Raw genomic sequence first — 13,446 nt, 5'->3', positions numbered from 1 at the left:
CCTGTGAAGGACGGAGACATCTGTATATCCAACTATTCTGTTCCTACAAGCTGCTGCTCACAGTGCATGGCAAGAGTACATCAAATACACTCACACATATACAAGCCTGGCTGTGGTGCGCGGCAAGCCTTGTCCACCATCATTGTTATGTGAGCTGAGTTGCAGTTTCTTTTCTTCTGCAAAATAACAAGGAATCTAAAGGCTCTGTGTCTATGGCTTTGGTGCAAATGAGGCACATGAAGGTCTTTGTTTGATAAAGCCTATTTCTCCAATTGTGTGTGTTTCTAGCTCTTGAAATAGTAATTGTCTTTAGTTGATGATCCCAGGGACCAAATATGTGGGGTGCAGTAGTCCTGGGGGTTTAAAATATAGTTTCAATATGAATTGTCAACATGAACTCCATTGAATTATGATATGCATAGTCAAAGGTAAAATGTTCATACAACATTGCAGTTGAAGTCTATGAATAGACCAGGTGTTGGTACTGTTAACGTACTTCGAATGTGTTTGCTTGTGAGCACGCACGCACACACACACTTATCCCTCTGACAGTTGTTTGCTTGTGAGCACACACACACACACTTATCCCTCTGACAGTTGTTTGCTTGTGAGCACGCACACACACACTTATCCCTCTGACAGTTGTTTGCTTGTGAGCACACACACACACACGTATCCCTCTGACAGTTGTTTGCTTGTGAGCACACACACACACACGTATCCCTCTGACAGTTGTTTGCTTGTGAGCACACACACACGTATCCCTCTGACAGTTGTTTGCTTGTGAGCACACACACACATATCCCTCTGACAGTTGTTTGCTTGTGAGCACACACACACACACTTATCCCTCTGACAGTTGTTTGCTTGTGAGCACGCACACACACACTTATCCCTCTGACATTTGTTTGCTTGTGAGCACGCACACACACACTTATCCCTCTGACAGTTGTATGCTTGTGAGCACGCACACACACACTTATCCCTCTGACAGTTGTTTGCTTTGGTTGAGTAAAATGTATTTTTCAAGTGTAATTTGCCCCCCGCACCTCTCTGATTCAGAGGGGTTGGGTTAAATGTGGAAGACACATTTCAGTTGAAGGCATTCAGTTGTACAACTGGCTAGGCATCCCCCTTTCCTAACAGTGAGAAGCTTGTGTTTGGCCATATGCGGTTGATGTCTTGTTTTTTATGTGAGATCCCTTGGGGGCAAAACTATAAGAGAACAGTCAGCAGATTCTGATAACATGTACAAGCAGGGTGTTTGTTTTACTCATCAGAAATCAAAGTGGCCTTTGTGTGGAGCAGGATTTTATTCCCCAGCCTGCTAGTTCAGGAGGGTCTTTTGAGTTCAGAACAACATTTCAGAGCTGTGGTTCAACTGATTTTCCAGCGATAGAAAAACAGACTGCAGAAGTGCTCTGTTAACTCTCTCTCACCCACCACGAGCAAAGGAATGAAAGGATCCACCATCCTCAGTGGATAGCCAGGGAGGAGAATTCAAATGGAAAATGTTTATCAAAGAAATTAAACAACTATTCATAAAAATGTATCAACAGCCCGAAGAACAAGAACTGTATAATGTAATTAATGTTACACGCATACTTTGTGAGGTAGATGAATTATAACAAACTGCTTCAGAACTTTTACAGTAGGATACATTTTGAAATGTCATGTTATTCATGAATGATTTGATTAATTGGTTACCTCACGATGTGATATGTTCATGACACATTGAAGTGTGTAGCCTATAAATGTAAACATAGGTTTGCCTTTTTTGTCTTGTAATACATAGAAGGCCCTTGTCTTGCATGTATAGGAATACTATACCAAGGCGAATTAACTGTACAACTTTGTATAAAGAGGGCCCTAAATTGCTGAATAGCGTCTTATGAGTATCTTTGAACATCTGGACTATATGCATGTTATTAACAATTGGAAGTTTATTACTTATGCAATACAGTATAATAATAATCCATCTAAAGAACGTTTATGACCATGGCTTCACATTATTACTGATTTTTAAAATTCTTATCTTTCACCTCAGTAACAACACAATTCTCATTGAGTGTGTGATCTAAGACATTGTAAAATATGAGGAGTAATAGAGATGACGCTAGCAGCAGGCTCTGGTGGACTGGCTAAGCTCTGTGCTTTGTTCCCAGATTGCAGGGTTAAAGATTTTCCGTCCTGGGTGGCGGGGGAGGAGCGTAGAGAGTGAGTGTTCCGAGCGATCCGAGTTGGAGAATTAGGATGCAGCTCCCGTCGTCAATGCCGAGGAGCTGTCTGCTGCCTTACCAGCAGCCCATGGGCCAATGATGGATGATATATGCAGTATGGCCCCAGTGCTCCCCAAGCACAGTCTGGCTATGATATATATATATATATATATATATATATATATATATATATATATATATACAGTGAACCTAGGATATTTATTGCTAATTCACCTCCACCAACCAATGCCTACTCAACCAATACATGAGCAGGGAATAAAAACTTTACCAGAGAAGTGGAAATCAAATTGTTACAACACTATGTGGGGTTTATTATATATCACCTGGGTTTAACTTATCCTGTAGGCTGTAGGGATCCCTAGAAATAAAAGACAGACGTAATATTCATCAGTTTATTTTCACACTTTTAAAAATTTGTAATGACATTTTACACTATTTGCATTCCATCATTTGCTTTCCTTACAAATACATTCAAATATATTTTTAAAGATTCATGTTTTATGGAATAACTTAATAAAATACAAATATTTGAGGAAATCATATGCACATTACATTATCACTATATAGTCATAAAAGCTCTTGCAAAAAAAAACATTAGCCTAACTGATATGTTATTGTTTTTTGGATACATGATGTGCACTTGAACATAATGTATCTGGTCGGGAGTTTAAGCATTAATATGTGTGTGTGTGTGTGTGGGCCTGGACAGTGTACGGAGTGTGAGGGGTCAGGCGGTGCCTCACCCCCAAAGCCCCTTGGGACATCTAGCTTCCCTTCCGCCTTTCTCTTGTCCTCCTCCCTCCCTCTCTCTGCCTGTTCTCATTACCCTTACCTGCTGTCTTGCTCTCCTCTCATTTACTTTGTAGACGTGACTCTCCTGCAGTCAGTTTAGCCCCAACCCAGTGGCCCTGTCGCCTGGGGAACAGTCACTGCATACCAATGATGAGGGGAGACGAGAAGAGAGCTGCTCTGCGCCGTCTGAGGAACAGCCTCCCTTCTGCCACCCCCTCCCCTACACCTCCGCTACCTCCTCCTCTTCGGTCTGGGGAAAGAGAGAGGGAGGCAGAGAGAGAAAAAGAGAGTGAGAGGGAAATAGAGGCGGATGGAAAAAGAGAAATGAGAAAAAATAGAAAGAGGGAGAGAGACTAAAAGGGGGAGGGACATACACCAGTGTTTTAAGTGACTACAGTGGGACAGGACAGACTGAAGGTTGTATGGTGTCTCCCTCTGCACAGTGGGAATCTAGATCTGCAGAGCAGTGCTACCAGCTTGCCCCAAACGACTCTGGCTAATTACCCAGCTCCAGGCTATCTGTCTGTCAGTTAGAGAAGCAGCCAGCACGCCTGACATTTCTACTGACTCATGGCGAGCCAATACGCCATGTGTACCAAAACAGGAAAAACTTAAATGAAAACACAGAGATTCATTTCTCCAAATGTAACAGATTTGGAGATGGCAAATGGCAGACCCCAGTGTTACAGTGACTGTGATTTGGTCTTACCTGTGTGTGAGCAGACACATAGAGAGGGGGGGGGGGGGGTAATTAGTGAGAGCATAAAATTACAAGGGAAAAAGGATGTTAATCATGTTAACAATGATTAGAGGAGAAACATTACAGGACCATTCTGGGAATGCATATATCTGAGTCACAACATCCAGGCATAGTAATTCACATCATAACCACTCAGTGTGAAATATGACTACACAGATTGGGTCCATGTGACCACCTATGCATTGGTTGGGCAGTGCAGTGCACTCGAGGACACACAAAGAATTTCCTCTGTCATGATCGCTTTCAGCAGTGACACAAGGGAGCCAGTATGCAGTATTTGAGTGTGTGTGTAAATGTGTTTGTGTAGGTCTGTGTGCAGTCTCTGTGACTAGGTCTACAGTCTCTGACTGGGCATATCCTTGCCAGGTAAAAGATACATTCATTAATTGGTCCAAGTAGCTGTTGGCCAACCAACCAATGGGTTAAAAGCATTTGCCTGTGGCGACACAGCCAGGCCAGCTGTAGGTCACATTCAAGTCCCAGCCAGTTGAAACCCAACCTGCAAGACAGATCCTAATTATCCCAGGCAGTTGCGGTTCAATAACTCCAGCAAGCTGGCAGCAAGATACCACGTTTCCGTGGCAACGACTACGAATAAGTGATTTGCAGATCAGAGTGAGACGGGAGGTAACCGTGGATGTGGGGAGGAGGGAGGGAGGAACGGGGGAATGGAGAGGGGGTGGAAGAGGGAGGGAGTAGTACTCAGCTAGAACACCATCATAGGCCGTTAGAATGCACGTACACAGATAGAATGCACATGACACGCACATAGACATGCACTCACACATGCAGTACACATACAAACACACACACATACTTAGGCACACACAAAGTGCATACCAGTGGACATGCTAATGGTCATGCACTGTCCAGACATCAGTGTCTCTATACTCCATCCCCATACCTATGGTTGAAACGATGTCTCAGGTCAGGAAGAGGTAGATACTGTCCTTCCACTGTTCAACTTACTGCAGTGAAGTGTATCCCTGGGCATTGCTGCCCGGAGCATGAAAGGGAAAACTTGGCCCTGTATATTTTGGTGCCATGGTTGTATTGTCTAAAGCAGAGTTTTCTAAACTCGGTCCTGCTGCACGTATATTGTCTAAAGCGGAGTTTTCTAAACTCGGTCCTGCTGCACGTATAATGTCTAAATCAGGGTTTTCTAAACTCGGTCCTGCTGCACGTATATTGTCTAAATCAGGGTTTTCTAAACTCGGTCCTGCTGCACGTATATTGTCTAAATCAGGGTTTTCTAAACTCGGTCCTGCTGCACGTATATTGTCTAAATCAGGGTTTTCTAAACTCAGTCCTGCTGCACGTATATTGTCTAAATCAGGGTTTTCTAAACTCGGTCCTGCTGCACGTATATTGTCTAAATCAGGGTTTTCTAAATTCGGTCCTGCTGCACGTATATTGTCTAAATCAGGGTTTTCTAAACTCGGTCCTGCTGCACGTATATTGTCTAAATCAGGGTTTTCTAAACTCGGTCCTGCTGCACGTATATTGTCTAAAGCAGGGTTTCCGAACCATCTCCTTATTTTTTGTTTTAAGCCTAAACTGGCACACCTGATTCAATTAGTCAAAGGATTAATGATTAGTTGAATAATTGAATCACGTTGTGCCAGTTAAGTGTTAAAACCAAAATGTGAAACGCCTGGGAGGCAGGAGAGGGTTGGGAAGCCCTGGTCTAAAGCACTACATTCCCCAAAATTAGATTAAAATATAAAATTACATTTGAATTTGAATGGCTTTCTTGGGGAACGAAAGTTGCCATTTGTGTGTTTTCAGGTGACTGTCTGGCCACCTGCCGCAGTGTCTGGAAACACAGACATAGTCAGCCCCCCCCCCACGATCTCTCACACACCTGCTGCTCCCCCATCTACCTGAGATAAGAGATCTGCTGAGCTGCAACGCACAAGGCACAACAATGCCTGACAATCAATGGTAGAAAACAAAACAAAAAAATCCCTTTAAATCCATCAAATTTCTGTGTCAACTCTGTCCATTTGAAATCAAATTTCTGTGTCAACATCTGTCCATTTGAAATACGTAGAATGTATGCACACATGACCTTTAATCTGCCATATATATATATATTTTTTATTACATTTTAGCACACACAAATGGGAAGCGCTGAGCATCACACACACACACACACACACACACACACACACACACACACACACACACACACACACACACACACACACACACACACACACACACACACACACACACACACACACACACACACACACACACACACACACACACACACACACATGGACAAATCTGCCCTGGCATTTCAGCCACACCAGCCCACATCACCGTGACTTACACACAAAGGCAGTAATGCTACTGACACATAACATAGCTAACTATAGTACAGCAATTCAACTTTTACTGTACCAGTGACCCATGAAACATGTTCCTCCTTTTTTAACCAGCTCATGTTTAAGACAAATACAATGTTCTAAGACGAGCATCACTGGGACCAGAAGACCCGGGGACCACACTGCCTGTGCTGGGCCCAGCAACATCCTAGGTTAACACTCTATTTTAAGTGTCCATAATAAACTCATTTATAAGGTATTTCTAAGGCATTTTACAAACCATTTGCTCACCATTTATTAATCTTTACTACCACATTGGTAAATGTAAGTAAACTAGTTATTCACACATGTATATATATTTCCAGAAACATCTTATGTTGTGTGCTTGTTCTTTTTACCAGGTGCATCAGGAATGTCCAATGGCATGCTCATCTATTTGTGAGAAATTACACTGGTCACTCAAAACATTTATAAAGTCCAAAGCTAACATACGGAATGATTTTAAGATGGTCATACCATGGATCATCTAGCTATTTGATTTAGAATTTAGGACCCCTTTAGCTATTAAAAAAAAACATTCTTTGATTAAATATAGAATTTGGCCTTTACTACAATAGCCCATAGAAACACACTGAATAACACATTCATAAATTGAAAAAAAGAGTCAAAAAATAAATAATAAGGAATAAGGTTTTGAAGTGTCTGTCCTATATCTAGGATATGCCGTATATATATATATATATATATATATATATATATATATATATATATATTAATTTTTTGGGAAACATTTAACCCCTTATTTTAGATTACACAAAACTACCTCCATATTTCAATTTGTTTGTATGGGTTTCCTTCAGAAGAGTTACATGACACTTGTGGGGGTCGTACAGGAAAAGGGAGAACACCATCGTGGTCCATAGAGTGGTCATAATAGTTTGTAGGCCTAACCATTCGGATGCTACAGAAATTTTCGTGAAAACACAGATTTTCGGGACGTCTCAAGGTCTGACAAATACAACTGTAGCTCGGCCACCTTTCACCGCAGATGCGGAAAGCTGCCATAAGCGAATGCGGTGAATTGAGACGCAGCCCTGATAATCCCTATCTTAAATGAACGAGGTTTGATGGGGATTTTTTATTATGCTACTTAGATTGAGGTTAAGGAACTTAAGTTGAGGAACTGGCAGTCTCTCTCGTCCTCTGTTTTCTTCTATTGAATTCAAAATACAACCTTCCGTATTTTTTCAAAGAATGATGCCGGGACAAGTTTAAGTGGCTGCGAATATATTTACGTCAAGAAGTGACAGGCCTTTCAGCGAATATAATAAGCGGGAGATAGCCACTGAAGGCTGGAAAGTCCTGCCTATGCAATTTGAAAATCTCAATGTATTTGTCATTTCATAAACAAACGCTGCAGACTAACAGTGAAATGCTTACTTAGGGGCCTTTCCCAACAACGCAGAGCTTTTTTTTGTTTGACAATTAGTAGAAATAATAAATAAAATTAAATGTATACAGTACCAGTCAGAAGTTTGGACACACCTAGTCATTCAAGCGTTTTTCTTTATTTTTACTATTTTCTACATTGTAGATTAATAGTGATGACATCAAAACCCACACAAACATAAGCAGAGCACTTGTTGGCTGGTATTCCTTCACTGTGCGGTCCAACTCATCTCAAACCATCTCAGTAGTAGGCTTGATCTGTGTCAGTGTGCCTTTCTCTGACAGAGTCAGAGCGGGTCTCACTCATTAATGATGAGCGTTTGACTTTGAATGTGAATTTGCGCCACCTCAACTGAGCCAATCAGACAACCGGGCTGGCCGCTGCCCACTGGTCAGCCAAATGTATCAAAATAGATCATTAGGAAAACATATAAAGAGCGCAAAAGTCATTTAAAAAAACAGTGCCTTCAGAAAGTATTCACACCCCTTGACTTTTCCCCCACATTTTGTCTTACACCCTGGATTTAAAATGGATACATTTATATTTTTTTTGACACTGGCAGACACACAATACCCCATAATGTTAAAGTGGAATTATGTGTTTTTTTTAGTTTTTTCTTTTACAAATTAATAGATAAATAAAAGCTGAAATGTGTTGAGTCAATAAGTATTCAACCCCTTTTTTATGGTAATCTTACATAATTTCAGGAGTAAATGTGTGTGAATGTGTTTAACAAGTTGCATGGACTCACTCTGTGTGCAATAAGTGTTGAACATGATTTTTGTTTAACATCTCTGTACCCATGACATGCAATTATCTGTAAGGTCCCTCAGTTGAGCAGTGAATTTCAAACACAGATTCAACCACAAAGACCAGGGAGGTTTTCCAATGCCTCGCAAAGAAGGTCACCTATAGGTAGATGGGTAAAAAAAAATGGAATATCCGTTTGTGCATGGTGAAGTTATTAATTACACTTTGGCTGATGTATCAATACATCCGGTCACTACAAAGATACAGGAGTCCTTCCTAACTCAGTTGCCAGAGAGGAAGGAAACCATTCAAGAATTTCACCATGCCAATTGTGACTTTAAAACAGAGTTGAATGGCTGTGAAAGGAGAAAACTGAGGATGGATCAATAACTTTGTAGTTACTCCACAATACTAACCTAACTGAGTGAAAAGAAGGAAGCCTGTACAGAATAAAAAATATTCCACAACATGCATCCTGTGTGCAACAATGCACTAAAGCCATGCTGCAAAAAATGTGGCAAAGAAATGAACTTTTTGTTGTGAATACAAAGTGTTATGTTTGGGGCAAATCCAATACAACACACTACTGAGTACCCCCTCTCCATTTTGTCAAGCATAGTTGTGGCTGCATCATGTTATGGGTATGCTTGTAGTCATTAAGGACTGGGGAGTTTTTCAGGATAAAAAATAAACAGAATGGTGCTAAGCACAGGCAAAATCCTAGAGGAAAATCTGGTTCGGTCTGCTTTCCACCAGACACTGGGAGGTGAATTCACCTTTCAGCACGACAATAACCTAAAACACAAGGCAAAATCTACATTGGAGTTGCTTGCCAAGAAGACAGTGAATGTTCCTGAGTGGCCGAGTTACAGTTTTGACATAAATCTGCTTTGATAATATATAGCAAAACTTGAAAATGGTTGTCTAGCAATGATCAACAACCAATTTGACAAGGCTTGAAGAATTTTGAAAATAATAAAGAAATATTGTACAATCCATGTTTGCAAAGCTCTTAGAGACGTACCCAGAAAGACTCATAGCTGTAATCGCCGCCAAAGGTGGTTCTAACATGTATTGACTCAATGGTGTGAATCATTTCATTTTCAATAAATAAGGCAAACATTTCTAAAAACATGTTTTCACTTTGTCATTGTGGGGAATTGTGTGTAGTTTATTTCATAAATGTTGAATTCAGGCTGTAACACAACAAAATGTGGAATAAGTCAAGGGGTGTGAATACTTTCCCAAGGCATTGCATATATTTTTATGATTTTTGTCCATTTCAACCAGCCCGCCACCATTAAACGATGGTCCGGCCCATCTGGCGGGCGTGCGGATGCACGCACACACATCTCTTTAGAATTGAATGCAATCTTTACACACCCCGGGTCCGTTGGCGAATGGACTTTAATCTAGAATCATCTGGAGCCTGGGTTAATCCACAGCTGGTTGCAGTATCAATCAAGCACATTTTTTTCTGAGCCACAGAGTCTGAATGCTGTATAAAATGTCACACTGAATGCACAAATATTGTTCTCCTATTACATCCAATTCCAATCCATATAGCCAAAATGTAATATGGTTTAATTACTCTATATGGCAAAATGGCAAGAGGGGATTTTGATACATGACGTAATAATGAAATATAGAACTACTGTTGCTGATGATCAATGGGGGAAATGACAAGACTGTATGTTTATCTCTTACTATGTCTTTAACCTGAGGACCCACCTCCACAGTGGTTCAAGATATAATCTCATGATATAAAGTCAAAACCAGCTTCAGACAAGAGGCAGATCATAGTAATAGCATCTGTCCTACTGTACCTTGTCGGTCTTTGTTTGAAATTAATTAATTAGGATATCGCATATTTTGGCATAAATTATTGAAATAAATATTAGAAAACAATTGGATGATTTTTGCCGATGTGTAATAATACAAATAAAGTTCCACAAGATTAGTCTTTGTTTTTTTTTATTGGTAGGCACTGTTGTTCCTTGCTTATTTTCAATGTCTTGTTATCTTTGTTCATTTTCTATCTGCAGACTATACAAACAGTTTTCTATCAGAGTTCATCAACCTTTACCATATCAACACACCATTTAGAAGAGGGAGGGAGAGTTAATGGTTTGAATTGTGAATTGCCCCTCAATTTACATGGATTTTACACTACATCTCCGAAACCTGACATGTTTGAGCTATTCATTTATTGCAATGTGTCTGTCTATTCCTCCTCTCATGTTGTAGAATCCACTCAACACAGGAAGAAGAGAACCAAAGTTATAATTCACAAAAGTAATATCCATAATTCTCTTTTACACTATTTCGGGATTCTCTCCATATTGTAGTATTTTCCCTTCAGACTCAGCCACGTAGGCTACTTTACTGCATTTCAATGCAAAATAAATCCATATAATTTGTACCAGTTTCTCATTGTAAAATAGTTTGTCTAGGCTATTCCGTATTGAACAATGTTAGAGGCTAAAGCCCGAGGGTTGCTGAGATGATGTGAATGTAATATTTATTGCTTCCTTCAGATGACGATATGGGCTGAGCAGAGCAGCCAGCCTGCTTTGTTCGGTTTAGGGGAGCTAGCAGTCTAGCACTGCATCAAATCAAATCAAATTTTATTGGTCACATACACATGGTTAGCAGATGTTATTGCGAGTGTAGCGAAATGCATTGATGCATTGACCATTTTATCAGCGGGCTTCCTGCGAGCGCGAGCTGCCTCCCTGACTGCCAGACTTTGCTGCGTGTCAGACACATCCTAATAAAACTGTCTGACTGTTTTGTGGGCACCAGCTCTACACTCGCTGCGCGGTGTCTGACTGCTGGGAGCTCGCCGCACCGTGCCTGGCTGCTTGGTATTCATTGGGGCATGGCACTCACTCTTTCAGCTAGTGCTGGGGGCTCTGTGGCACAGACACAGACTGATTAGTTGGCATCGGCATTGTTCACTATGAACACCAAATGGGGAATAGATAGGAAAAAACATAATTAGTAAGAGAGAGAAAGAAAAGAGAAAGACAGAGAGGGGGCAGGGGGGCATAGAGAGAAAATCTATTGTTTTGAAACTGCATTTCTAATGTGGGTCATTGAGCAGAAATACATTTTTTTTTAACAAAAAAGCTAGCTGCCTTGGGAAAAGCATAAAGTTTAAAAATGAGGCTGTGATGGTGAATTTCTAACAGTCAGATCATGGTGAATTTGTATGGGTTTGTAATGGTATTGTCTTGGTCAAAAGTTCAGATTGATTTTGTATAACAACAAATCATGTGTTCCCATTTTACATCCTATCTGAAATCTTCTCAGTCTCCCTGAATTAAGATGGATTTCAGAGAAACTTGGGGCCTGGACTTTATTATATTGAAGTCGATAATTTGAGATTATATAAGGTTTTTAAGAAGCATTTACACATGTTTGAAACATGACAAATATTTAAGCACCACATATTAAACTGCTTGAACATCACCTAGTTTCCACACATCTTGTAGATCTCTATGTAAAATGTATGTAAATAAATATAACCAATTTGGAAAACCATATGGTAAACTATTTACATAGGTAAAAAATGTTTCTGTGCCGAACAAATATGTACTATAATTCCATATAGTGTAACATTTACAGTGCAAATATAGTGGAGTAATTAATGAAAACAAATGTTTGCAAAAGAATAGTAATTGTTATTCCTAACTTCAGATTTGCCGGGTTGAGGTCATTAAAATATAATTGTGTCTTCAGGGGAAGTTTTTTGCATCCATTTAGATTTAAATCATAAAGCAGTTATTGGGATGCTGAAATTAAAGTATGCTTTCAGATTCCTTCATACATAATTGAAATATTAACTTTAAGATATATACACACACACACACACACACACACACACACACACACACACACACACACACACACACACACACACACACACACACACACACACACACACACACACACACACACACACACACACACACACACACACAGAATTAATGCTTAAGTGCATTTAGTGCTATCACTGCTTAACTGATCAAATGAAAGTTTGGCATTTTTCTGGCAAAATGTAATATTCATAAGTATCCATGAATAAGATTCAATCAATAAAATGTAGTAAAAAGATTGAGAAATGATTGACTATTGAATGATATGAGGTGTGCCTGCTGTATTGAATGATTTGATATGAGGTGTGCCTGCTGTATTGAATGATTGATATGAGGTGTGCCTGCTGTATTGAATGATTGATAGGAGGTGTGCCTGCAGTATTGAATGATTTGATATGAGGTGTGCCTGCTGTATTGAATGATTGATATGAGGTGTGCCTGCTGTATTGAATGATTGATATGAGGTGTGCCTGCAGTATTGAATGATTTGATATGAGGTGTGCCTGCAGTATTGAATGATTTGATATGAGGTGTGCCTGCTGTATTGAATGATTTGATATGAGGTGTGCCTGCAGTATTGAATGATTTGATATGAGGTGTGCCTGCAGTATTGAATGATTTGATATGAGGTGTGCCTGCTGTATTGAATGATTTGATATGAGGTGTGCCTGCTGTATTGAATGATTTGATATGAGGTGTGCCTGCTGTATGATGCCACCATATTTGAAGCAGGGTAGTGTAACAGTAAAATACCAAGTTTCAAACTGGCCCAAGCAACATTGGTGTGAATAAATAAAGTAGGTACTGTAGATGCAATGTGTATCTGATTTGATGCTGATAAAAAACTATGAACTTTGTCATGCCATCTAGTTGGTTTGCTAGTCGAGTATGGGGTGTGGCGTCTTGAAGAAATGTTGGATCTTACATTTACGCCAAAGATTTCATATGGAAACATACATGGAAAAGCAAATCCCAAACGTGCGCTTCATGGAGGTACATGTTTGTCCATAGCAGTTTGACTGTTATTCACACAAGCAAGATGGAGAAAACCAGTTCAATGTGACATCTTGGCCGAGTACCGTGATAGAATGGATCGACCGACGGGCATTGTGTTGAATTAGATATGTTGGCCTTGATGATTACTCGACGCTATGGATAAAACACACCTTTGTTATCAACCATTGTCTTTACATTTGCTAAGCCACACAGGTATGCATAGTATAATATCTACCTCTATTCT

The 13,446-nt window shown here is 40.1% G+C and overlaps 1 long non-coding RNA gene across 5 annotated transcripts in view; it reads right to left on the bottom strand.

The window, feature by feature from the left end:
• Window positions 1–2,427: 2,427 nt before the first annotated feature.
• LOC124010356 overlaps window positions 2,428–13,446 on the bottom strand; it is a 114,439-nt gene continuing 103,420 nt past the window's right edge. For all 5 annotated transcript variants that reach the window (XR_006834415.1, XR_006834414.1, XR_006834418.1 and 2 more), the window contains 2 exons: window positions 3,073–3,282; window positions 2,428–2,598 (listed from right to left, as the gene is read on the bottom strand). This is a non-coding gene — a long non-coding RNA (uncharacterized LOC124010356). The remainder of the gene's footprint in view (window positions 2,599–3,072; window positions 3,283–13,446) is intronic.

Source organism: Oncorhynchus gorbuscha, linkage group LG02, assembly GCF_021184085.1.
Source record: "Oncorhynchus gorbuscha isolate QuinsamMale2020 ecotype Even-year linkage group LG02, OgorEven_v1.0, whole genome shotgun sequence".
Classification (NCBI taxonomy): domain Eukaryota; kingdom Metazoa; phylum Chordata; class Actinopteri; order Salmoniformes; family Salmonidae; genus Oncorhynchus; species Oncorhynchus gorbuscha.
This window is presented reverse-complemented; position numbering and strand designations above follow the sequence as displayed.